The sequence below is a fragment of the Malus domestica genome, chromosome 13 (genome assembly GCF_042453785.1).
Source record: "Malus domestica chromosome 13, GDT2T_hap1".
Lineage (NCBI taxonomy): Eukaryota > Viridiplantae > Streptophyta > Magnoliopsida > Rosales > Rosaceae > Malus > Malus domestica.
In genome coordinates this window covers 36,116,460-36,140,352 of record NC_091673.1, presented here as the reverse complement: position 1 = coordinate 36,140,352, position 23,893 = coordinate 36,116,460, and the positions used below count along the sequence as shown (strand labels likewise).

At 39.8% G+C, this 23,893-nt stretch overlaps 1 pseudogene; it reads left to right on the top strand.

The window, feature by feature from the left end:
- The window catches only part of LOC114820443 (uncharacterized), a 90,773-nt pseudogene extending 78,461 nt beyond the window's left edge, over positions 1 to 12,312 (top strand).
- The last annotated feature ends 11,581 nt before the right edge of the window (positions 12,313 to 23,893 follow it).

Genomic DNA, 23,893 nt, shown 5'->3' with positions numbered 1-23,893 from the left:
ACCATATAAATTGAATTTGCTTCGAACATCCTTAAATTTGCTTCGAAGGTTTGAGAATTGTAGTTGCCCTCCATTGATGAAGCTTTTATTGGCACCATAAATTGGTTTTGCTTCACACTATCTTGATCAAGAGTGTGTGAAGCTTTTGAGAATTATGGTTGCCCTTCATTGATGAAGCTCTTATTGGCACCATAAATTGGTTTTGCGTCACACTGTCTTGATCAAGAGTGTGTGAAGCTTTTGAGAATTGTGGTTGAACTCCTTTGATGAAGCTTTTATTGGCACCATAAATTGGTTTTGCTTCACACTGTCTTGATCAAAAGTGTGTGAAGCTTTTGAGAATTGTGGTTAAACTACTTTGATGAAGCTCTTGTTGGGCATAAGTGCTACCTTAGTTGAGTTGTCAAGCTTGAGGGTTTTTGATTATTTGTGAATGCTAGGGGTTCACATGTACACGTTGTACTACTCGTTTTCTGGTAGGTGGAATGAATGGTGAGTTGCTTTCATCACTTGGTTGGTGGTACGAAGGTGAGTTCCTTCATCACATTTCATCACGTGGTTGGTGGCACGAGGATGAGTTCCTTCTTCACCTGGTTGGTGGCATGAATGGCAAGTTACCAAATGATATTAGAGTACGGGTTATACATTTCATCACCTGGTTGGTGGCATGAATTCATGCCAAATAGTCTTCGTTACATAGGATGCTGAATGGCTGAAGCTTAACACTTGTACAATGTGAGTTTACTTGTAATAGTACTTCAAGTGATTAGCGTTCCATGGATGGCCAAGGGTCTTGCCATCGGAGCTTCTAAGCTTGTAGGGGTCAGGGCGACTGATGCCAACAACTTTAAACGGTCCATCCCAGTTTGGACTAAGTGTTTCTTTACTCGGGACTCTATCGCAGAGTAATCTTTTCTTTAATACCCAGTCTCCCACTTTGAAAGAACGAGGTTAACCCTTGAGTCATAGTAGTTGGAGATGCGCTGAGTGTAGGCGACATTCCTCAAGTGAGCCTGGTTTTTATGTTCCTCGAATAGATCTAAGTTGAGGGAAAGTTGTTTGTCATTTTCTTTTTGCACGTAGTTCTGGACTCGGAACGTTGCTTGCTCAAGCTCAACTGGGACAACTGCCTCTGTACCAAAGGCAAGTGAGAATGGGGTTTCTCTAGTTGATGTCCGATACGAAGTGAGGTATGACCAAAGAACTTAGGGTACAAATTCTGGCCAACAACCTTTAGCCTTGTCCAAGCTGGTTTTCAAAGTTCGCTTGATTATTTTGTTGATGGCTTCAACTTGTCCATTAGACTTGGGATGAGCTGGGGAGGCAAAACATAAGTTGATGTTGAACTTAGAGCAGAACATCCTAAACTTATTGTTGTCAAACTGTCACCCGTTGTTAGCGACTATCGCATTGGGAATGCCGAATCTGCAAAGGATGTTCTTCCATACGAAGTCTTCTATTTTTTCCTTAGTAATGGTTGCCAAAGGTTCTACTTCGGCCCACTTTGTGAAGTAGTCAATTGCAACGATTGCATAGCGGACCTTGCCTTTCCCTGCAGGCATTGGGCCGATCAAATCAAGTACCCATTGGGCAAAAGGCCAATAGCTGATCATAGGAGTGAGCAGCTCGGGAGGAGAGTGAGGAATAGTTGCATAACGTTGACACTTATCACATGAGCGGGATATTCTAATGGCATCTTGGTTGAGTGTTGGCCAGTAATATCCTTGGCAAAAAACCTTGTGTGCTAGGGATCGAGATCTAGCATGATCTCCGTAGACTCCTTCATGTATTTCCCGAATGACAGTTTCCGCGTCTGCGGGCATAAGGCATCTGAGGTATGGTAAGCTAAAACCCCGCTTGTAGAGTTGGTCATTAATGATCAAGTAACGAGTAGCCTTGTATTGAATTTGCTTAGCTTGGACTTTGTCATTTGGAAGGGTGCCCTAAGCAAGAAATCTATAAATCGGGGTAATCCAACTATCCCCCTGTTGTAAGTTGCACACTTCCGCAGCCATGGTGCTTGGTGCTGCCAACAATTCGACTTGAATTTTTCTCCCAATCTTGTTTTCCACCGCTGAGGCGAGGTGAGCCAAAGCATCTGCATGACTGTTTGTCGCTCGAGGAATTTGGGTAATCTGGTAGTGGAAGTGTTGGAGCAACAATTGTGTTTGTGCCAGATATCCTTAGCATCAAAGTTATTGGTGATCTGGTTCACCACCAATTAGGAGTCACTGAAGATATCAATTTCTTTAACCCTAAGGTGTTTGGCCAAACGTTAGCCTACTAGGAGGGCTTCATATTCGGCCTCATTGTTCGACGCCTTGAATTTGAAACGAAAAGCATACTCTATCGCCACTTTGTTAGGGGTCGTAAGGATTAGTCCTGCTCCACAACCCTGTTGATTAGACGAGCCATCAACATATAGACTCCATGCTAGGGTTGTTGGTTCTATTTTCTGAGTTTTCAAGGGTAATGAAGCCACTTCTTTAGGCGTAGAAACAATGTCAACAGGATATGTGAAGTCGACGATGAAGTCTGCCACTACTTGCCCTTCTCAGCTGGCTTTGGTTGGTAGGAGATGTCAAACTCACCCAATGTTATCGCCCATTTGATCATTCACCCAGAAGTGTCAGGACTTTGGAGTATTAGTCGAATAGGATGATTGGTAAGCACAATGATGAAGTGTGCTTGGAAGTAAGGGCGAAGTTTTCGAGCAGATATGACCAATGCTAGATCCAATTTCTCAATGTTGGAGTATCGTGTCTCTGCATCTTGTAAGGCCTTACTAGCGTAGTAGACAGGCCGTTCAACATTACCATCCTTTCAAATGAGAATGGAACTTACTACTAAAGTCGATACTGACAGATAGATCATGAGAGTATCACCAACCTCAGGTTTGGAGAGCAGATGGGCTTTACTCATGTAGCCTTTGAGGTTCTTGAATGCCTCAGCACATTCATCAGTCCATGTAATGTACTTCTTACTTCCCTTAAGTGCTTTGAAGAAAGGAGCACATCTGTCTGTAGCCTTAGAGATGAACCTAGTTAAGGCTACCACCTTACCAGTAAGGCTCTGGACGTCTTTTAAAGTTACTGGTTCCTTCATATCGAGGATTGCTTTGATCTTCTCGGGATTAGCCTCAATGCCTCGTTGGCTTATCATGAAGCCTAAGAATTTGCCAGAGCCTACACGTAAGGCACATTTGTTGGGGTTCAACCTCATTCGATACCTCTTCAGAATGGTGAAAGTTTCAAATAGGTTGATGATGTGTTCGTCAGCATATTTGCTCTTGACTAGCATATCATCAACGTTAACTTCCATGCTCTTCACAATCTGTTCAGCGAATAATGAATTGACCAGTCTCTGATAAGTTGCTCCTGCATTCTTTAGGTTGAAGGGCATGACTTCATAGCAATATAGTCCCCTGTCAGTAGTAAAGGCTGTGTGTTCTTGGTCCGGAGGGTTCATGAGGATTTGGTTGTATCCTGAGTAAGCATCTATGAAGCTCAGAAGTTCACACCTTGTCGTAGAATCTATAAGTCTGTCTATGAGAGGAAGAGGAAAACTATCCTTCGGGCATCCTTTGTTTAGGTCGGTGTAATCGACACACATTCTCTACAAGACCTTTTGAAGCAGGAGACTTTCCTTGGTCGGATTCTTTTTAACAAGGATAACATTTGCTACCCACGTTGGATAATTGACTTCGCGGACGAAGCCTATGCCTTTGAGTTTTTCAACTTTTGCCTTCATTGCCTCGTACTGTTCAGCGTCATAAGATCTTCGCTTTTGTCTTACTGGCTTGGTCTTGGGGTCAATACTTAAGCGATGACAGATGATATCGGGAGAGATGCCTGACATGTCCTCGTATGACCAGGCGAAGACATCAGTGTTTTCTTGCAAAAAAGAGATCAATGTCAACTGAATGGATGGTGACAAGGTGGTGCCAATCTTCACCATACGATCCGGATAATCTTTTGAGATAGAGACCTTCTCCAACTCTTCAGCGGGTTGTGCTTGCTGGGTGAAAGAGTCATCTCGAGGATCGTCAGGTTTGTTGTTGCCACCGTGAAGATCTAAGTTGGCTTCGTCTAGGCTGGTCTTTATGACTTGGTCATGTATAGAAAGGGTTTCCTTGGGCACATGCAGGTGCTGTTGCTTGACCGAAGTGTTGTAACATGATCGTGCACTAAGTTGATCTGGTCTGATGTAACCATTGCCTTAGGGGGTTGGAAATTTCATCAATAACATATGTGTGGATACCATGGCCTTAAGATCATTGATGCATGTGCGTCCGAAGATGATATTGTATGCCGTTGGGTAATCAACCACTAGGAAGTTAGTGGTAATGGTAGCTGTGTAAGGGCCTGTACCAATGGTGAAAGGTAAGTGTATGCTCCCCAAAGGTTGCATGATATCATCAGAGAAGCTTATTAGAGGGGAAATTGAGCGACTGAGCAAATGTTCAATTACATTAAGTGCCTTGAAAGCTTCAACAAACATGATATTGACCGAAGCCCCCGTGTCTACCAGGATTCGTCGTACTTCAAAGTTGGCTATGTGAGCTTCCACGATCAGTAGGTCGTTGTGAGGGTAGATGATACCTCCTTCTTCCTCATGGTAGAAACATATTGAATCCCAGTTAGGCTTTTGATACTTACCTCCCCTGATGTCTTCCACGTGAAACACTTGGTGGCCAGAACTTAAAGCTCGTTCACTATTTTTGGCCTTGTTGGAAGATTTAGATATGGGTGTGCCACCACTTATGGAATATATCACATTCACCTGGCGTTGGTTACAGTTACCCCTTAGAGGGTGAATGAGGAATTTATCAATTTTTCCTTCACGTGCCAAAGCTTCAATATGATCACGAAAGGTGATACACTTATCGCCGTCATGGCCGTTTTGCTCGTGGTAGTAGCAAAACATGCTCGTGTTCTTCGTGGGCTTGTAATCCAGGTGCCTCGGCTTTAGCTTCGGTATCAGGTGTGCTATGCTGTGGTAAATGGCCACGCATGTGGCTTTCAAAGGTGTGTATGCCTCATACCTCAAGGTAAGGGCTGTCCTAACACGTGTTTGACCCACTGTGTTGACTGCCTGAGGTCGAGGATTATCATGGCGATACCCTTGGTAATCGTGGTAATGTCCCTTACTCCTTTTACTAAAATGAGACTGGTGAGGATGAAAATCTTTCCTTTTGCCCTGAGATTGATATGCCTGTTAACTTGGCAAAGTATTAAGTAAGGTAGGGGGAGGCACCGCTGTCGTTTGGAAGGTCAAGGTCTTCTCATTTGGTTGGATCTGGCTTCCACTCCCTACTTGCTGATAAGGGGTGGCTGTGGGGGGTTTCGCTTGATCTGTCCTTGCCTTGGCGGAGGCATGGTTATAAACATGTGCCATCACCTTAGAGTAAGTCTTCCAAGTGTTGGCATTGATCATGTACTTAAAGAAACAATTACGTAGGCCTGCCGTGAAAGCCTTAAGGGTGGTCTGGTCGTCTGCCTCAGCGCAGCGAGAATACTCAAGGCTGAAACAACCGGCATACTCTCGTAGTGACTCGTCCGGCTTCTAGCGAATAGTGTACAAGTCATATGCAGAATGCAAGCAATCAATCTGGAAGATGTGTTAAGAGATAAACAGTTTCCTCAATTCCTCAAATGAATCTACTGTCTCAGGTGGAAGACAACAATACCAGTTTAGAGCTCTGCCAAAGAGGGTGGAGAGGAAGAGAAGACATCACTCTTAGTCGGTATGCATCTGATATGCCATGGTGGACTTAAAGAGGTTAAGGTGTTCAATTAGGTCCTCCCTTCCAGTATAGAGTTGTAAACCACGCTTTTGTTTTGTCTTCACTTGAAGGAGGGTGTTTAGGATCCTCCTTATGAAAGGGCCAGGCTTGGGTTGGTTCCTTAAGGAGCTGTGGGACAAGGGGGTCCTGAGTGGAGTCATGTACCATTGGGATTTTCTTTCGTAAGTCTCCATCGCCTCTTGGAAGTAGGAAAGTTTAAGCAAGGGAATTTGATTTTTCCTTGGACTTGCCGTACTGACTTCTAGGGCGAGTCTGTCGGAGTACCTCAGAGTCCTCTGTACCTTCATGTTCCTCTGGGACCTGTCATTCCTTCCCTAGATTGGCAGCTGGCCTAGGTCGTGGGAGGGGATCGAGTCTTTCAGAAACCCTTGGGTCATTGATCTTCAAGCATATATGGAGGGGATTCTCTCGACGTTGCTTTAAGAAGTCTCGGCAGTCACGATAAACAACTTTCGATCCTTCTAACCCTTCTGCAATGAGGTGTCTTCCTCCACTTCTCCTAATTCAGGTCGAAGCAGCTGGGTTGAAAGAAGTCTCATGTTGATCAATGTTTTGATGATTAGCTCGCTCCTCATCAGGGATACCCATGTTGAAGGAAGATGACCCTCCGTGTTGGGGGCACCCAGATGATGGTTGATGTCCACAGGGGCAACGAGCTCGCGTGTTTGAGTACGCCTAGTTTCGTGGAGCATCTCAAAGAGCTTCTCATACTGCTCCTGAAGGACCTCATTCTTCATTGCTATCTTGTTGTTTTGAGCTTCTAGCTCATCGACTTTAGCTTGAAGAGCAACCCTCTTTCCTTCCTTCTTTCGTTTCTTCGCACTAGGTGCAAAAGGGGTGTCATTCTATGTGTTGTGGCTTCCTTCTCTCCCCATGTTAGAGAGGGATGCCTGGTCCAAAGAGAGTGTACGAATGGTGGAAACCAGCTTAACAAAGCTGAAAATAGTGGGAATAAGTGTCGTTCCCACAGACGACACTAAATATTGATGCACAAAATCAGTGGGGGTTTTGGTACAACAGAAAGTGTCAAGTTTGTAACCTTCGCTAGATTGCTCCGGTCACTAGTGTGGATAAGTATACAAATGGATAGAGACAGAGAAGGAAACACAAGATGTACGTGGTTCACCCAGATTGGCTACGTCCACAGAGTAAAGGAGTTATCATTAATTGTGAAGGGTCTACATAAGTACATAGGTTCAAGCTCTCCTTTAGTGAGTACTAGTGAATGATTTAGTACAAATGACATTAGGAAATATTGTGAGAGAATGATCTCTATTTATAGAAGAGAGTTTCTAGTTTCATTCTGACATTGACACTTGTCATGTTGTGATTGGCTTCTAATGTTGACACGTGTCGCGCTATGATTGGCTTCCAATGTCGACACATGTCGCGCTGTGATTGGCCTCTTGGTTAGAGGGAAACTCTTCTGGGTCCTTGATGGTATAATGTTGACCGGTGCTTAATAGTTTCGGGATTGGTTAAGTATGGTATAAACACATTTCAGCCTTGGAAGGAAGGGGCCACGCAGATGTCACGCACCAAGTTATTGATACATATGAAAAATGGTGTTCAAGATTGTCAACAGCTCGTCTCAATCGTTGGTTGCTCAAGGTGAGTTAATGGTACCTTCTATGCATCATCCATCCATCCACCATCATAAAGGTCATTTGGAAGTAACTGTTTGTCTTTTCCCGTGTCTGATCAGGTTATGAGCAGGCATTCTTGAAAATATGAGTCTGCTCAACCAAAAGTGAAGTACTTCACGCAGGTGAAGGCCCTGTTGAAGATCAACACCAACCCAATTGGTGTTTGTGTTGAAGTGAAATCTTGCCTTGGCCCAAGATGGATCCGGCCCATGGACAAATAAAGATCCATACACATGCTAGAGAATTCAAGCAAAGTTCAAGTTGGTGGAAGAGTCTAGAAGAATGGTGAGGTTTCCACCAACATGCAAGATTAGTAGTTAGTAGAGTTATCTAGATATCTCTAGCATGATGATTACATGCTTCTCCAAAGTTCCATCCATGCCTATAAAAGGAAAAGGCATCCACACCATTTGTATCAATCAAGCAACCAATCAACCAACCAACCAAGTGAGAGTGAGAAGTAAGAGTAGTCTTGTGAGGAGTGTGAGTGATCTAGAGTTTATCTCTAAAAAGTGAGTGAGTGTCATAGCTTCTCAAGTGTGTACTTGACAGTTTGAGTGTTGTAATATTTTGTGAGTGTAATACAAGTAATTTGTTTACTTGTTTTGTCTCTCCAACACTTGTGTTAGAGTTGTGTACTCTAGTTTTTCCTCAACAATTGGCATCAGAGCGAGACGGTCAAGGATCGTTCTTGGTGGAGCTATCTTGAGTCGTGAGGAGTTTGGTACTCTGCAAGTTTGTTAGTCAAGCTTGATCGGTATAGTCGAAATCTTGCCGGCACGATGGGTGACCTTCAAGTAGTTGGAGGAATCAAGAAGTTCAACAACAAAAACTACAATACGTGGGTAACATGTATGGAGTCTTACTTAAAAGGTCAGGACCTTTGGGAGGTTGTTGGCAGTGGTGAGGTTACACAACCGACGGCAGAAGATGCCAATGGCATCTTGCGAAAGTGGAAAATGAAAGCAGGCAAAGCAATGTTTGCTTTAAAGACCACAATTGAAGAAGAAGTTGGAGCACATCCGGGATGCCAAAACGCCAAAGGAAGCATGGGACACTTTTGTTACACTCTTTTCAAAGAAGAATGATACAAGACTGCAACTTCTCGAGAACGAGCTGCTATCCATGGCACAACGCGACATGACGATTGCCCAGTACTTTCACAAGGTGAAGTCGATATGCCATGAAATTTTAGAGTTAGATCCAATAGCTTCTATTGGGGAAACCAGGATGAAGAGAATAATTATACATGGTTTGAGACCCGAATATCGAGGGTTTGTTGCCACTATAGAGGGATGGCTGACACAACCATTGCTTGTTAAGTTTGAAAAGTTGCTTGCAGGTCAAGAAGCTATGGCCAAGCAAATGGGAGGAGTCTCGCTGAAGGGTGAAGAGGAAGCACTCTACACCAGCAAAAGCAAAGGCACTTTCAAGCGGTACATTGGTAATGGATCTAAAAAGGATGGAGACAAGGTGAAAAGTCACCAAGGAAAGGGAAGCTCTCGTTCAGGGGGAGCTTCGAAGAATCGTGGTAATAATAGAAAGTTTGATGGCGAGTGTTACAACTACAGGAAGAAGGGCCACATGGCGAAAGATTGTTGGACCAAGAAAAAGCCTATTGAAAGTAATACTACTACTTCTAGTTCGAAGGAGAATAGTGAAGATGGTTGGGATGCTGAAACCTTATTCGCTACGGAGGAAGAAGAATTAGCCCACACGATAACAACATAAGAACGGATTGACTACAAAAATGATTGAATCGTAGATTCGGGCTGCTCAAATCATATGACAGGTGATAAACAGAAGTTACAAAACCTATCTGAATACAAGGGAGGTCGTGTGGTGGTGACAGCCGACAACTCAAGGTTACCGATAGCTCACATCGGTAAGACGATAGTTACGCCTCGATATAATTCTAACCAGGTGCCACTTCAAGATGTTTATCATGTCCCAGGAATGAAAACAAATTTGCTATCTATGGCCCAATTAACATCATCAGGCCACTATGTCTTGTTCAGTCCACAAGATGTGAAGGTGTATCCTGACCTCAAAATCTCAGAAATACCAACAATGGAGGGGCGACAATTGGAGTCAGTCTACGTAATGTCAGCAGAATCTGCATATGTAGATAGGATAAGGAAATATGAGACATCAAATCTATGGCACATGCGGTTAGGTCACGTTAGCTATTCCAACCTAAGTGTGATGGTGAAAAAGTCGATGCTTAAGGGGCTTCCTCAACTTGAGGTGCTACCAGACTCTAGAGAATTTGGAGAAAAGCTGCAACAGAAGATGGGGGAGCATACTATCCAACTCCAACCAAGTTCAGATGAATTAGGAGATCCAAATGGCGATGATGTTGAACAAAGAGTGGCTCGGAATCCTTGGCAAACTGGCGTGTATCAACAACCAAACGAAGAAGGTGGGCCTAGTGAAACGGAAGAATCAACTCCACAATCTCAACTCTGAAGGTCAACAAGAACACGAAGTCCAAATCCTAAATACACCAATGTAGCCATAATTGAAGAAGCAACAGAGCTAGAGACGTTCGAAGAAGCATCGTAGAGTTCTAAGTGGATGATAGCTATGAAAGAAGAGATCGATGCACTTCAGCAAAATCAGACTTGGGATCTCGTGCCAAAGCCAAGAGATGTGAAACCCATATCCTGCAAGTGGGTTTACCAGATAAAGCGCCGTCCAAATAGGTCAATCGAGAGGTACAAGGCACGATTGGTAGCTCATGGTTTCTCTCAATAGTACGGACTAGACTACGATGAAACGTTTAGTCCAGCGGTGAAACTTACAACAGTACGAGTCCTACTTACGCTTGTAGCTAACAAAGATTGGAATCTATACCAGATGGATGTGAAGAATGCTTTCTTCCATGGAGACTAAGATCGAGAGATCTACATGATATAGCCAATGGGCTTTAAAAGCGAAGCTCATCTTGAGTACATGTGCAAGTTAAGGAAAGCACTCTACCGTTTGAAACAAGCACCAAGAGCGTGGTATGGTAAGATTGCAAAGTTTCTCACCAAAGTTGTTATTCAGTAACACCTGCAGATTCCAACCTATTTTTCAAAGTCAACGAAGGAAAGCTAGCTATCATGCTAGTGTATGTGGATGACTTAATCATAACCGGTGATGATGAGGCAGAAATTCTTCGGACGAAGGAGAATTTATCAGTCCGTTTCCAGATGAAGGAACTTGGTTAACTCAAGCACTTCCTTGGTCTAGAGGTTGATCGCACACAAGAAGGAATATTTCTCTGTCAACAAAAGTATGCCAAAGATTTGTTGAAGAGGTTCGGAATGCTCGAATGCAAGCTGATTTCGACGCCGATGGAGCCAAATGCCAAAATGTGTGCACATGAAGGAAAATATTTGGAAGATGCGACGATGTATCGACAATTCGTAGGTAGTTTGATCTACTTAACCTTTACTCGACCTGACATTTCTTATGCAGTTGGTGTGATGAGTTGGTACATGCAAAATCCAAAGAAGCCTCACTTGGAAGCAGTTCAACGAATACTGAGATATGTAAAAAGTACAATTGACTATGGTCTTTTGTACAAGAAAGGTGAAGACTGCAAGTTAGTTGGTTATTGTGATGTAGACTTTGCAGGAGATCATGACACCAGAAGATCGACCACTGCGTATGTCTTCAAAATTTGTTCTGGAGTAGTTTCGTGGTGTAGCAAGAGACAACCAACGATATCTTTGTCAACCATAGAAGCAGAGTATAAAGCAGTAGCAATGGCAGCTCAAGAGAATGCATGGCTGGTACAGTTGATGGGTGATCTACATCAACTAGTAGACTATCCAATACCATTGTACTGTGATAACCAATCGGCAATTCTTTTGGCGAAAAATCCAATCTTTCATGCAAGAACTAAACATGTGGAGGTACACTATCATTTCATTAGAGAGAAAGTCTTGCAAGAAGAGATTGAGATGAGACAAATCAATACAGATGAACAAGTTGCGGACTTGTTCATTAAAGGTTTGAGTACCGGCAAGTTTGAAAATTTTCATTATCAACTCAGCATGGAGGAAAGAATGAGCTGGTGTTGAGGGGGGTGTTGAAGATCAACACCAACCCAATTGGTGTTTGTGTTGAAGTGAAATCTTGCCTTGGCCCAAGATGGATCCAACCCATGGACAAAGAAAGATCCATACACATGCTAGAGAATTCTAGTAAAGTTCAAGTTTGTGGAAAAGTCTAGAAAAATGGTGAGGTTTCCACCAACATGCAAGATTAGTAGTTAGTAGAATTATCTAGATATCTCTAGCATGATGATTACATGCTTCTCCAAAGTTCCATCCATGCCTATAAAAGGAGAAGGCATCCACACCATTTGTATCAATCAAGCAACCAATCAACCAACCAACCAAGTGATAGTGAGAAGTAAGAGTAGTCTTGTGAGGAGTGTGAGTGATCTAGAGTTTGTCTCTAGAAAGTGAGTGAGTGTCATAGCTTCTCAAGTGTGTTCTTGAGAGTTTAAGTGTTGTAATATTTTGTAAGTGTAATACAAGTAATTTGTGTACTTGTTTTGTCTCTCCAACACTTGTGTTAGAGTTGTGTACTCTATGTACTCTAGTTTTTCCTCAACAGGCCCGACCACCCACTTTTGTTGCCTTTCTGAGTGGGAAGAAAAAGCTCTTGAAAACAGACATTAGGTTCTTAAAAAGGTCTTTGAATGAAGACTTTGATTTGGGTGGAATACCGATCAGGATAATGCAGAGGTTCATCGAAAGGAAAGCTGGGAGTAACATAAGCAAGAGGGCCCAAATAACTAATAGAATGGCTGAAAGGATGTCTTCTGATAAGAGAAGTAGTGCGTTGGTGGAAGTTAAATAGCACTTGAATAAAGGACTATTGGTGTCCTCTTTAATCTCGGAAATTTAATCCTCGTCAGTTGAGGATTTGTAATTATCCAATAGTTGCAATTTTGAGCTTCTATAATTCTCCTTAGGAAAGTGTTTTTGTTACAGGTTATACTATTTTGTAATTGACATGAAATGTCTTAGTTGAGTAAGAGGTCTTAGGTTCGACTCCCAAAAGGGGCAGGTCGATACCAAATTGTTGTTGATCTATTGTGATGCTTGAACAAATGTCACCTCCAATTCGATTTATCAATCTATAAGAGACAATTTTTAATATTAAAAACACCTCATAAACATATTTTAGAAGTTAGAGATTGAATTCAAGTCATGAGACAAGTTTTAACAATAAAAAATCAAAGTTTAAGAACAAGTTTCTACAACCTTTTGATCGGATCATATTTATATATATTTTTACTTCGAATTCACTCGTCTTTTCTTAGTTAGTTCCTTATATTTTTGAGCTATTTACGTTATTTTTGTGTTTATAGGATTTGTTATGCAAAGAAAATAAAAATAGAACAAATGAAATTTTATGTAATAAATTCGTCAAAACTGTCTGTGTAGATCAGCTTTTAAATTAAATTAAAAAAATATATATATAATAATGATAAATCATGATGATGTTTGAAACATCATCATGATGGTTTTGTTTTGTAGAAGAAAAGAAAGGAACGAATGGGGAGAGAAGTGGACTGACGGGTGGGATTGGAAGAAAGGAAAGAAAAGAATAGAATAAGTGAAAGGGATCCAAGAGGGAGAGCTGCTTTGGCAGCTGGTGAGAGACAGGTCAGAAACAAAAAGAATAATAAAAAGAAGTAGAGAGATGCTGCCTTTGGGCAGCTGGAAAAGGAGATTGACGCGGGAGGAGAGAGAGGCAGCAAAGCTGCCAGCGAAAAGGAAAATAAGAAAAGAAGACAGCTGCCTTGCGTTGGGGGCAGCGGGAGAAAAAGAGAGAAGCAGAGAGCCTTGGGGAAAAAACAGAGAGCACCGCTGCCCTTGCAGCGTGTGCGCCAGAGAAGAAAATAAAAGCAGCTGCCTTTGTGCAGCGAAAGGGGGAAAGCAGGAGGGCTGCCCTTGGGCAGCGTGGGCAATAGGGAGAGGCTGTTGGATACGGGGGAGATGTGAAAGAAGAGTTGCCATTTGGCAGCTGCAGCTGGAGCTGGAGGGCAAGTGAAAGCTGCTTCGCAGAGATGCAGGAAGAGGACCGAGAGGACAGGAGGTCAGCATGAAAATGCAGTTCAGAGTCCAAGCAGCAGATCCTTTCTTTCGGTTTAATTTTTCCAAACTTCTCTTTTATTTCTGTTTTTAATAATGTGTAAATAAATTGATTTTGGCTAGAGGTTAATTCAAAGCCATGATTATATCTGTAATATGAATTGATTACCTTCGGTTGTGATTTCATAAGTTGTGATTTCAATTTACTTATCCGTTCGTATAAAAACTGATTTGTGTATGTTGGTTGAGAGTGCACACTTAATTTACATGCATGAATTTGATGCTAGAATATAAGTGAATTTCACCTAATCGTTATGAACTTATTTTCACAAGTAGTAAAGGTTGCTGGTCACAATCACGTTAAGTAAATTCTTGGCAAGAGTATCATGCTTTTCATAGTTACGAATGCCTCGTCAATGCTTATAGTTTTCACAAAGTTTAATGATCTTTGATTGTATCTCTATTGTGCTTTTCACGTAGGGGACTTTTGAAGAATGTTTTGAATTGTTGTATGCGTTTTCCCGTCCAATTCAATAACTTAAGGAAAACTTGAAGATTAAAAAAGTGCTGTTCACGGTTAATCTGGAGTATTGAAATTCACAATTTATTGAAAGAACAACTGAAAATCAATTTAGGTTGCATATGTGTCATGTGTGGAGAAGAACCCTCTAGCTAGTCCGTCATTTATCATTTCACCTTAATTTCATGTTTTTGTAAATTCTGTAATTTATTTAAGTTTAATTTACTTTTCATCAAAACCAAACACCCATCCATTATTAAATTATATTATTTATTTAGTTTTCTTTATTGTTAGTCTTTTAATTTAATTTCCATCCATTTCAGTTCCTAGTGTTTAATTTAATTGTTTTCATTATTTTGAGTCATTTTAAGTGTGTTTCGAGTTATTAGAGTTTTTAGCCTAGTTTTGTATCCTTGAGTCTTGTTTAATATTTTTAAATTAATTTAGGATAGATTAGCAATCCCTCCTAATCCCCGGCCTAGAACGATACCCTACTTACATCTATACTACAATTGTCAAAAAGAGGGTTTAATTTTGTGTGTTAACTTATTTTTCGCATCACCTTTGCTCTACTTGAGTCTTCTTGTTATCCTTGGTGTGTATGGGATTTGGCATTGGGTGTCCAAAACTTTGACAAACACTAGGTGTTAGGTCTGTCTTCATTGTGTCCACCAGGCTGATTCCCAACTCCCCATAACACTAGATGCCTTATCTTTTTCAGGAGTGTTTTGTAGGGCGTGGCCGGTAAACAGAGATTGTGTGAGCACTTAATTATTTTGAAGATGGTTGATAGGATTTTTACCACTTGCAAAAGTAGGGATAAAAATACCTAAAATAATTGTAAGAGTACAAGGTAATTGTAGTATAGATGACTCTGGCAAGGTCGTTCTCCACATGAATTGAATGAATAATTTGTATCAAACCAAATCTTAATTAATTGTAAAAGCCTAGGGTTCCTCTGTCATCTTAACAATCCTATGTAGTTCTTCCAATTACTTGTGAATTACAAATGCATATTTTGAAGGTTAGGTTTTCCTAAAGTATGCCTACTTAGACCCCCAATATAGAGCGTATATCAAACATGCAACCCGTCTGTGGTATTCATATCAAATCTAAACATGCTTGACTTATTAAGCTTTGTGAAACCTTTTGAAAAACCATACAACTCTTAAGATGTGGTATTCAACCTAAGTGAACTTGCACATATTAACCGCAAGAAGCCTTCATCAATTTCAAGGACCAAGTTCCGACGAAAATGGCATCAAATTACTTTTCTAAAGATCCTAATGGTAGCTAAGCATTAAGACAATTAGATAGTTTAAACCGGTGCTTAATAATTCAAACCTACATGCATAATATCATAAGCAAATTGAAAAGAAACTACATATTCTTGCTAAGGCTCATGGCCTCGCCTTAGTAAACGAAAATTAGTTTCTAACAATCATAAAACAAAATATTATTAAAAACAAGAATAGAAAACATCTTGTAATACAAATCGTCCAAGCGTAGCAAATTTCTCCAAAATATTATGTGTTCTTCTCTTGTGACATCCCGTCCCGAGATTTATTGTATTTTATTCTCAGTAGTAGTGAAATTATCAAATTACCCCTGAGATGCCACGTGAACCTCAAATTTTCTTTCATTTTTCCAGTCTTATTTTACTATTCTTGAATAGCACTCATTGTTACGAACATGTGGCCATAGATTGAACTCAATTCGGAGTTATAACGAAGAAGTTATGTTCGAAATAATGCAAATCCACATGAGATCAATTCTAATTTTCTCGTGCAGTGTGCACCTTGGTCTAGCATGGGGAAGCTTAAATCAGCCTTAAATAGGCTTTGTTCAGATCACTCATGATATTTAATTCATTTAGTGTACAAGTAGGAATTAAAATAATGGGAATTGTTATTAGCACTCTAAAAATCTCATTCTACACTCCTCACAAGTGTATTTTCCTCACAAGTGTATTTTTGTTTCCAATTATGAAAAATTTGGAGTGTCAAATGGGATTTTTGGAGTGCTAATAACAATTCCCAAAATAATATTTATTTTGGGTTTTGAAAACCCAGACTTGTTCCATCTCACACAGCACCATCATTTTTCCTTCTTTTTGGCCGGTTCCCCCACATGGTTCTCTCCCTCTCTCTTACCCACACATCACTTCATTATTTTCTTTATCTCTCTCTCTCTCTCTCTCTCTCTCTCTCTCTTACACACGAGAAATTTTTAGTTGTGACGGGAATAAAAGTGGTACACCACATGTTTTAATATGAATGGTGGGAAATTTTATTTTTTAAGTTAATAACTTTTTAGCGCACATATCCCACTATTTGTTTAGTGGCATGTGGTGTACTACCCCGTGTACTAGTCACACTGAAAAATCTCTCCTTACACACACATCACATTATTATTTTAATTATTTCTTTCTCTCTCTCTCTCTCTCTCTTTCTCCCTCCCTCCCTCCATTCCCTTCTTTTTCTTTCTTCCAGCTCTCTCTCTCCTGTAAGCTCTCCTCACACTCTTCCTCTCGGTGCATGCCAAAAAAAAAAAAAAAAAACCACCAACAAACCCAAGAACTATGGCAAAGCTCAAACCCTAAAAATCATATACTGAACATCCCTGTGACGCAAGGAACATGAATATGTGTTTGCATGCATCATCGGGTCAACATGGAGTGATCCACCATTGAAGCCGAGAGCTCCATAGCTCTCAAAGCTCAAACCCAGGTGAACTACGTCGATGCAAATTTCCGCCATCTTCTGTCTTGATGAAAATGCACCTGCAAAACAATCAACACCTTTGATCAAAGACCTAAGCCTCACGCACCCACGAGGTGGGAGGGGGGTTAGGTGAACGGATCTCCGATGCCTGATTAGTTTCTCTGAAAGACTAAAGTGTTTAAGGCTTTTGAGGGTTGCAAAAAGCTTTAAAAAGGAAGAATATGGGGTATTTATAGGGATAGGGCTGGCCATATAGTGTTTAATAGAGAGATATTCTCTAAATATTCCCAAGATATTAAATAGGAAATAATACCTTGAGATAATGGTGTAATTATCCTAATTTAAATAAATTAGGATTACTTACTTGATTGGAGTTATCCTTCAAGTAGGAATGTATTAAAGATAGGATTTGGGTAATTAATCCTTATCTTTAATTCCATGTCAAGGGCAGGTGAGTTGTGGCAGTTGTGTTTAGCTGCTGAGTCCTCCAGGGATGTGAGCTGCGCATGGGAGAATCTGATAAGTTTGCCCATTTATTGAGGGTAATCTTGTCCTTCTTGAATAAAAGTCCACGTGTCGCCTCTAGAATTTTGGGGATTATTTTAGGGTCCACAAATGCCCCCACACCTACTGTGTTGCACGCATGGAAAAGGTAGTAGGTGTAGAAATCCCAAGTTGCTTGGCTTTGTAGAGTTGTTTCCCAATTTGAACTTGATCTTCTTCCTTGATTTGGAAGTAGACTTCTTCTAGGAAAAGGAAAATAATTGCCCCCAATACCTATTTAACTTTGCCTTAAGTAGGGGATTAAATAAATTTTGAGAACAATCATTATTCCAACAAGAAAGAGAAGCCAGAGGATATTTTTTCCCCCTCCCTTAGCATTCTTCTCTTCTTGCCCATGCGAAGAGTAGTTTCTTGTTGTTCTTCTTCTTTTACGTACTGCACAAAGGTAAGAAAAATTTGAATTTTTTCTTCTTGAAGTTTTGGGAGCCTTGGGGCTTGAGGAATTGGCTTGGTGGGTGTCAAGGATGCATGAATGTCGTGGCAAGGAGGCCACGGGCTGCAGGTGGTGTGACAAAGGTGTTGGCTGGCGTGGGGAGATCGGCTTGGGCCGGGTCTCCATGGCTGCACCTTGCAAGCTGCTGAGCAGGGGCCCGTGCAGCAGATTAGAGAGGGAGAGGGAGAGTCCGGCTTGGGCTGGCTTTCGGTCTTCAATGGCTTGGTCGCATGACCTGGCCTTGCTTCCTAGGGCACCTAGTACACGAGCGGAAAGGGGAGAGGAGGCGTGGGCTTCCCCTTGTGTTGGGTCGGCCTGCATGCAGTAGAAAAAAAGAGGGCCGAGAGGCCTTAAGGCCTACTCCTTGCACATATATATGTATATATATATATATGTGTGTGTGTGTGTGTGTGTGTGTGTATGTGTGTGTGTATGTATATGTATATGTATTTTTTTTGTTTTTTGTTTTTTTTTTTTTTTGCAAGCTGCCTTTGGAATGTTTTTCCTTCATGTTTTTTTGCAGAAATCTTGAGATGTCTTTTTCTGACCGCAGCAGTGACGAATATCCTCCACCTTTGTATTGTCAAGGTGGTTCTTCCTGCAAGGTGGGTTACTTCAAGGCTGTGCATGTCAAGATTAACCCCGACGAGTTGTTTCAGAATTTTCTAGAGGCGTACAAGCATGCAATTCGGTTTAGGGTCCGCGTTAAGCGGGTGAAAGATGATAGCGGCCAAGAACTATGTGGAGAGGGTGCCTCTACTAGGAAGAGAGCTATCAAATTCCATCCGTATTACTCTGTGTTAGGATTCACATTTCCCATGCCGCGGTTTTTCTTGGAGGTGATTTGCTCTATAAAATGAAGGATGATTTTGTGAAAACATGTTCATTTGAATAACATCTATAGCATGCATTTAACAATTAAAAGGCGGAATCATGCTTGCATGCATTCAAAAACAAAACATTAACCATGAAATTCAAAGCCTAGTAGATTGGTGAACCAAGAATCAACTCAAAACAAAGTGAGTTGAGATTTATACCTTTGTAGATTCCTCTTTGCATAAGCAAAGGCTAATCACCCAAAGAGAGGGCCTTCATTCCTTGCATCTAAAATCTATGGATTTGGATGGGTGAAAAGGTTTCTCCAAGTTCCCAAAATTGAGAACCTCTAAGTCTCCACACCAAGGAGAGATTGGAGAAGGAATAAGTGACCTTGGAGTAGTGGGATTGCTAGATCCACCCTCCAAGGGGGCCAGCCTCCTAGAGAGAAAAGGAGAGACAAGTTCTCACCAATTTTCTCTAAAAGAAACCCTTAATGAATTTTGGCTATAAAGTCATATTTATACCTTAATTCATTGGAGTGGCAAACTTGTAAATAAGTCCAAAACCCACTCCATCTCTAAATGGCCGGCCATAGGGATTCATTGGACTATTTGGGCCTTTGTGAATCATTATTCATTAAGTTGTCATACAACTTAAGTCAATGGACTTGACGTTCGAAGCCCATTGGGCCTTAAGGTCCAAAACTATCCCGAGGTCTTTAACGAACTTATTCGTTTGATTAATTAACATATTAATTAATCCTTGCCATAAATAATTAAACCATTTAATTATTCTTACTCATCTCCGTTGTTTCTTCAATCTCTACCTTACACGGTGTACGATCCATTAGGTTCCTTTTAGCGAGGCAGTGGGCGATTAAAACTCTTTAAAATCGATTGTGAATTGAAACTTACTTTCAATTCTCCCTTTAGTGATTATACACGTTTAGGGCTTCCACAAACCATGAGTGACACCTAGCAGCATATCATGGTTACCCAAGCTAATCAGAAGAGGTAGAGAACCTATTCAGTTTAGGATTACAAATGCAATACGGTCTTTCTCTAATACAATACTCTTGACCACATTGTTTGGTTTGATAGTTTATTCATGTCTACTATCCAATGTAATTCGTGTGCTTATATGATTACCTTGAATGTGATTTGGAACGACTTTCCTAAATCTCATTCATACTCTGGCCAGAGATTCTTAATCATATCATAGAGTATTCTCCCTCAAACGGTTTGAAGGTTAGAGATCCCTTGTTGCACATTCACTTGCCTCCATGGCTAAGTGGCTTAACCCCAACTATGCCGTGGATACCCTCCTGATGGAGTGACTTTGACATAATCAAAGATCAAGGACTTAACCATAAGACAACTATGATGCCTCAGGTCAAAGGACTACTTTGCATTATCCCAACCATGAGTTCTCATGTGACATGAATATAAGAACTCTTCGTTGATCGTGTTCAGTGAACTCATTCTCTATTGAGCACCTACGTACTTGTCTTGATGTCACACACACCAATGACTCGAGACTAGTCACTCTCCCTGAGAGAAGACACATCACTTACTGATCTTAACGGACTGTCAATGCCCAATTGGCAATCCTATGATCAGGAACGTTTAGGATGTGTCTACGAAAGAATGGTCTCATGAATCCAACTTCTTTAGATCGCATTCTCCCAATCACATATTCCTTGGACTTATCGTTTAAGCATATAACATTTATATGAGACGGCTCAAACAATAATCGTTGCCCTTGATATTAAACTAGATTAGTTTAATATGTGAAATGTCCGTAAAGTATCATCATATGATTGGTTTTAGGGCACATTTCCAACAATCTCCCACTTGCACTAGAGCCAATCAGCTTGGTCATCAGTGATGATACCTCTTCTGTAGTCATTTCATAAATGGCTGAATAGTAGGCCTAGACAATGGATATCTATATGTTATCCATAGAAGCAACCTTGAGAATAACGACGTCACCATTATACATGATTCTCAATCATGTGGTTCAGTCTCTCATTTGAGTTCGGACCTTGATGAGACCTTGATTCCCTGGCTTGAGCTATCGCCCCATTAGTGTCATAGTGTCAGTACACTAGATACACTTTCTGGTTGGAACCGAATAGAGAGTTCATAAATGAACTTTCCCATCCAAACAACATTGTTGTAAGCTTCTATATGGCAATATATTTTGCATTCATAATGGAACACACTAAAGTCATTACTTTTAATGTTTCCATCCAAATATCTCTTTAGTCATAATAAAGAGATATCTGATTATCTTTTCATTCAAAGTGAAGAAACATCCAATGATGGATTAGATTCATAATCTAATACATTTACGCTTCCATTACGTTACTCTAATTCTTCCTCAATTTTTGAGGAATCTATCCTTTAGTATTTCTTAAATACTTAAGGACTCACTTGACAGTTGCCATGGTTCTGATCCTGGGCTTGCACTGATATCGTCTTGTATCATTCTATGTACAACTCATATCAATGTTTTTCATACAATATGAAATACATAAATCCCCTTTATGCGTATGCATAAAGGATTCTATTTACGCATTGTTTCTTTGGGAGTCAAAGAGTACGTTCTCTTTGAGAAGAGCAACTTCTTAGTCTCACTAGAGTTTTCCTTCTAATTGAAGTTTATCATCATATGAGAAACTTCCTAGCATCTATTGTCTATTATTAGGGATTGATATAATCCAATTATATCATGAAATATATCATTATAGATTTCCATCCCATGTATATAGACTATATCTCCCATATACATTCTATCTTCATATAATGTTTTAAAGTCATAACTTTAACGAAGAAGTATTCTTTTCATTTCCAAAATTAATATATCATATATATTTAAATTTTAGGAACATGATTAACTCCCATATACATTCTATCGTTATGGAATGTTTAAAGTCATAACTTTAATGAAGAAGTTTTCTTTTCATTTCCAAAATTAATATATCAAATATATATTTAAATTTAGGAATATGATTAACTCCCACTAATCTTTTGTAAACCTAGTAAACAAAAGATTCATTTACATCTTTATGAGAAATCAAACAATTTGAACCTTTTCTCATAAGATGCTCATAGCTCCCACTAGCTTGCTTAGATTCATGATGGATGGATCTGTACAACTTACATGTCTTGTGATTTATAGTTTTAGACATGTATTATCAAGACTATCTTAATAATGGTTTCGGAAACCCATATAATGTCCAAACATTGAATCACCATTTAGTTGTAGCTAGCTATCTTCGATTTAATTGAAACCAAGACTACGTCAAAGATGGTTTCTTCAAAGTCAACCATTCTCTTTGATTGTAGTCACCTTAAGCTACCAATTAGCTTATGAAGGTTTCATTATTTCGGGTCAAATGGTACTTTACCATTTTCTTGAGTATATATCATATATATACACTCAATGTAGTCATAAGGATTTTCATTCTTATTTCTTTCGAATTAAGAGGTGCAACTCTATGACATAGTCATAAAGTTCAAACCATTCAACTGAGACGGTTTATAAATCCTTCTTGACTACCTTGGAGCTTTGTGGTATAGGAACTAGGTTGTTTATATTTGTTGATTACTTTCTTGTCTCTCAAAGAACCCATTACTTTCTTGTCTCTCAAAGAACCCATTCTTTGAGTTCTATCTCTCGTTCATTTGCTTTTAGGCAAATCACATTGTAGGATTACAATGAACTACCCAACAAAACAACATTTGTTAGTTGGTTTATAAAAGCGATATCCAAAAGTTAATTTAAGGATATCCCACAAGATTGTTATCAAACAAATATTGCTTATTAGCACACAACCCCAAATCTTAACATGCTTAAGATTTGTCTTTCTTTCCAACTACATCTTATGGAGTCATGAAAAATTTGGAAGATCTTCTAATTGACAATCATATTGTTTTGGAAGTATATATCCTATATATGGGTAATAGATAACATCTAACGAACTAAATCTTATTCGAGTTCGTTCTTCTCCTTAATGGAGAAATTTATTATCTTATGATGCTTCTTTCCTTGATATCTTTCAAGGGGACTCATCTAAAGTGTTTCTTTTCCTTGGATCAAATCTAAGGAGGTAAATACTTTAGACGTCTTACTCATCAACTTACATTTCTTGAATTCTTTGAAACCTTTTGCAAAGTATTCGGATTTGTGTTTATTCAAAATAAACTATAGTCCAACGGAGAGTGATCTTCGGTGAATGTCATATAACATGAGTAGTATTATGTTTGTGGACACGTGCCACTAACATCTAAGTGAATTAACCTCAACAACTTTGTGATTCTTTCTTCTTTCCAAAAGAATAAAGATTCGAACATTTCACCTCTATACAATTTTAACAAGAAGGTATTGGATCCGGATCTAACGATCCAAAGCATCCATCTATGACCAACTCGTAATTTATGTTTTAGAGGTATCACAACTTTAGTTGGGATTAGTCACTACTTTGCAACCTTTTGGGTTTTAAGCATCATTATATTCTAAACAGTTAACACTACCATATCATCTCTACTATAGAGACAATCAATTAGATTACTATAATCCAATCATTGATTAATAAAGAACAATGTTTTCTCAAACAAAACATTTATCCATCTCTACTATAGTGACGGAATTAAGTTCCTTAAAATTGGAATGTAAAGACAATCTTTGGTTTTTCCAATTTCTTTGGCAGTTCATATGAGGAAGTAAGTACTATCTGCTTTCGCAGAGATCTTTATTTTATTCACGTTCCGAATGTGAAGCACCTTTTTCTTCTCTCATATATCTTCTAGTTCTTATTAGTCACACTTTTACAATGATTGTAAAACATAGTTACTAATACGAAATCAAGCATTCAAGTAGAAGAACCAACTGTTTTGAACTATTCAAGAACAATTTACAACACCTTCGAAAGGTGTGTTCTTGACACTTGCAAGACATTTCTTGCAAATACCCCTTCCAATGCCCATCCTTTCATAAAGAAAGTTTGTTCCCTTGGAGTTATTTTTATCTTCTTTATTTGACTTTCACCTTTGACTACATTAGTCATGGTCCCTAAACTCCCACTATCTCTCTTGAAACTTATTTATTGTGTTATACACATCAAACATTTTGGAGAGCATGTGTTTATTGTTCACTACATAGTTTACAATAAACTTAGTGAACCATTAGGATAGGGACATAAAGGTGAAGTCCTAGCCTAGTTTCCGTCTCGTTAACTGGTTTATCACTTCAACACTCAATGATTCAAAATCATCAT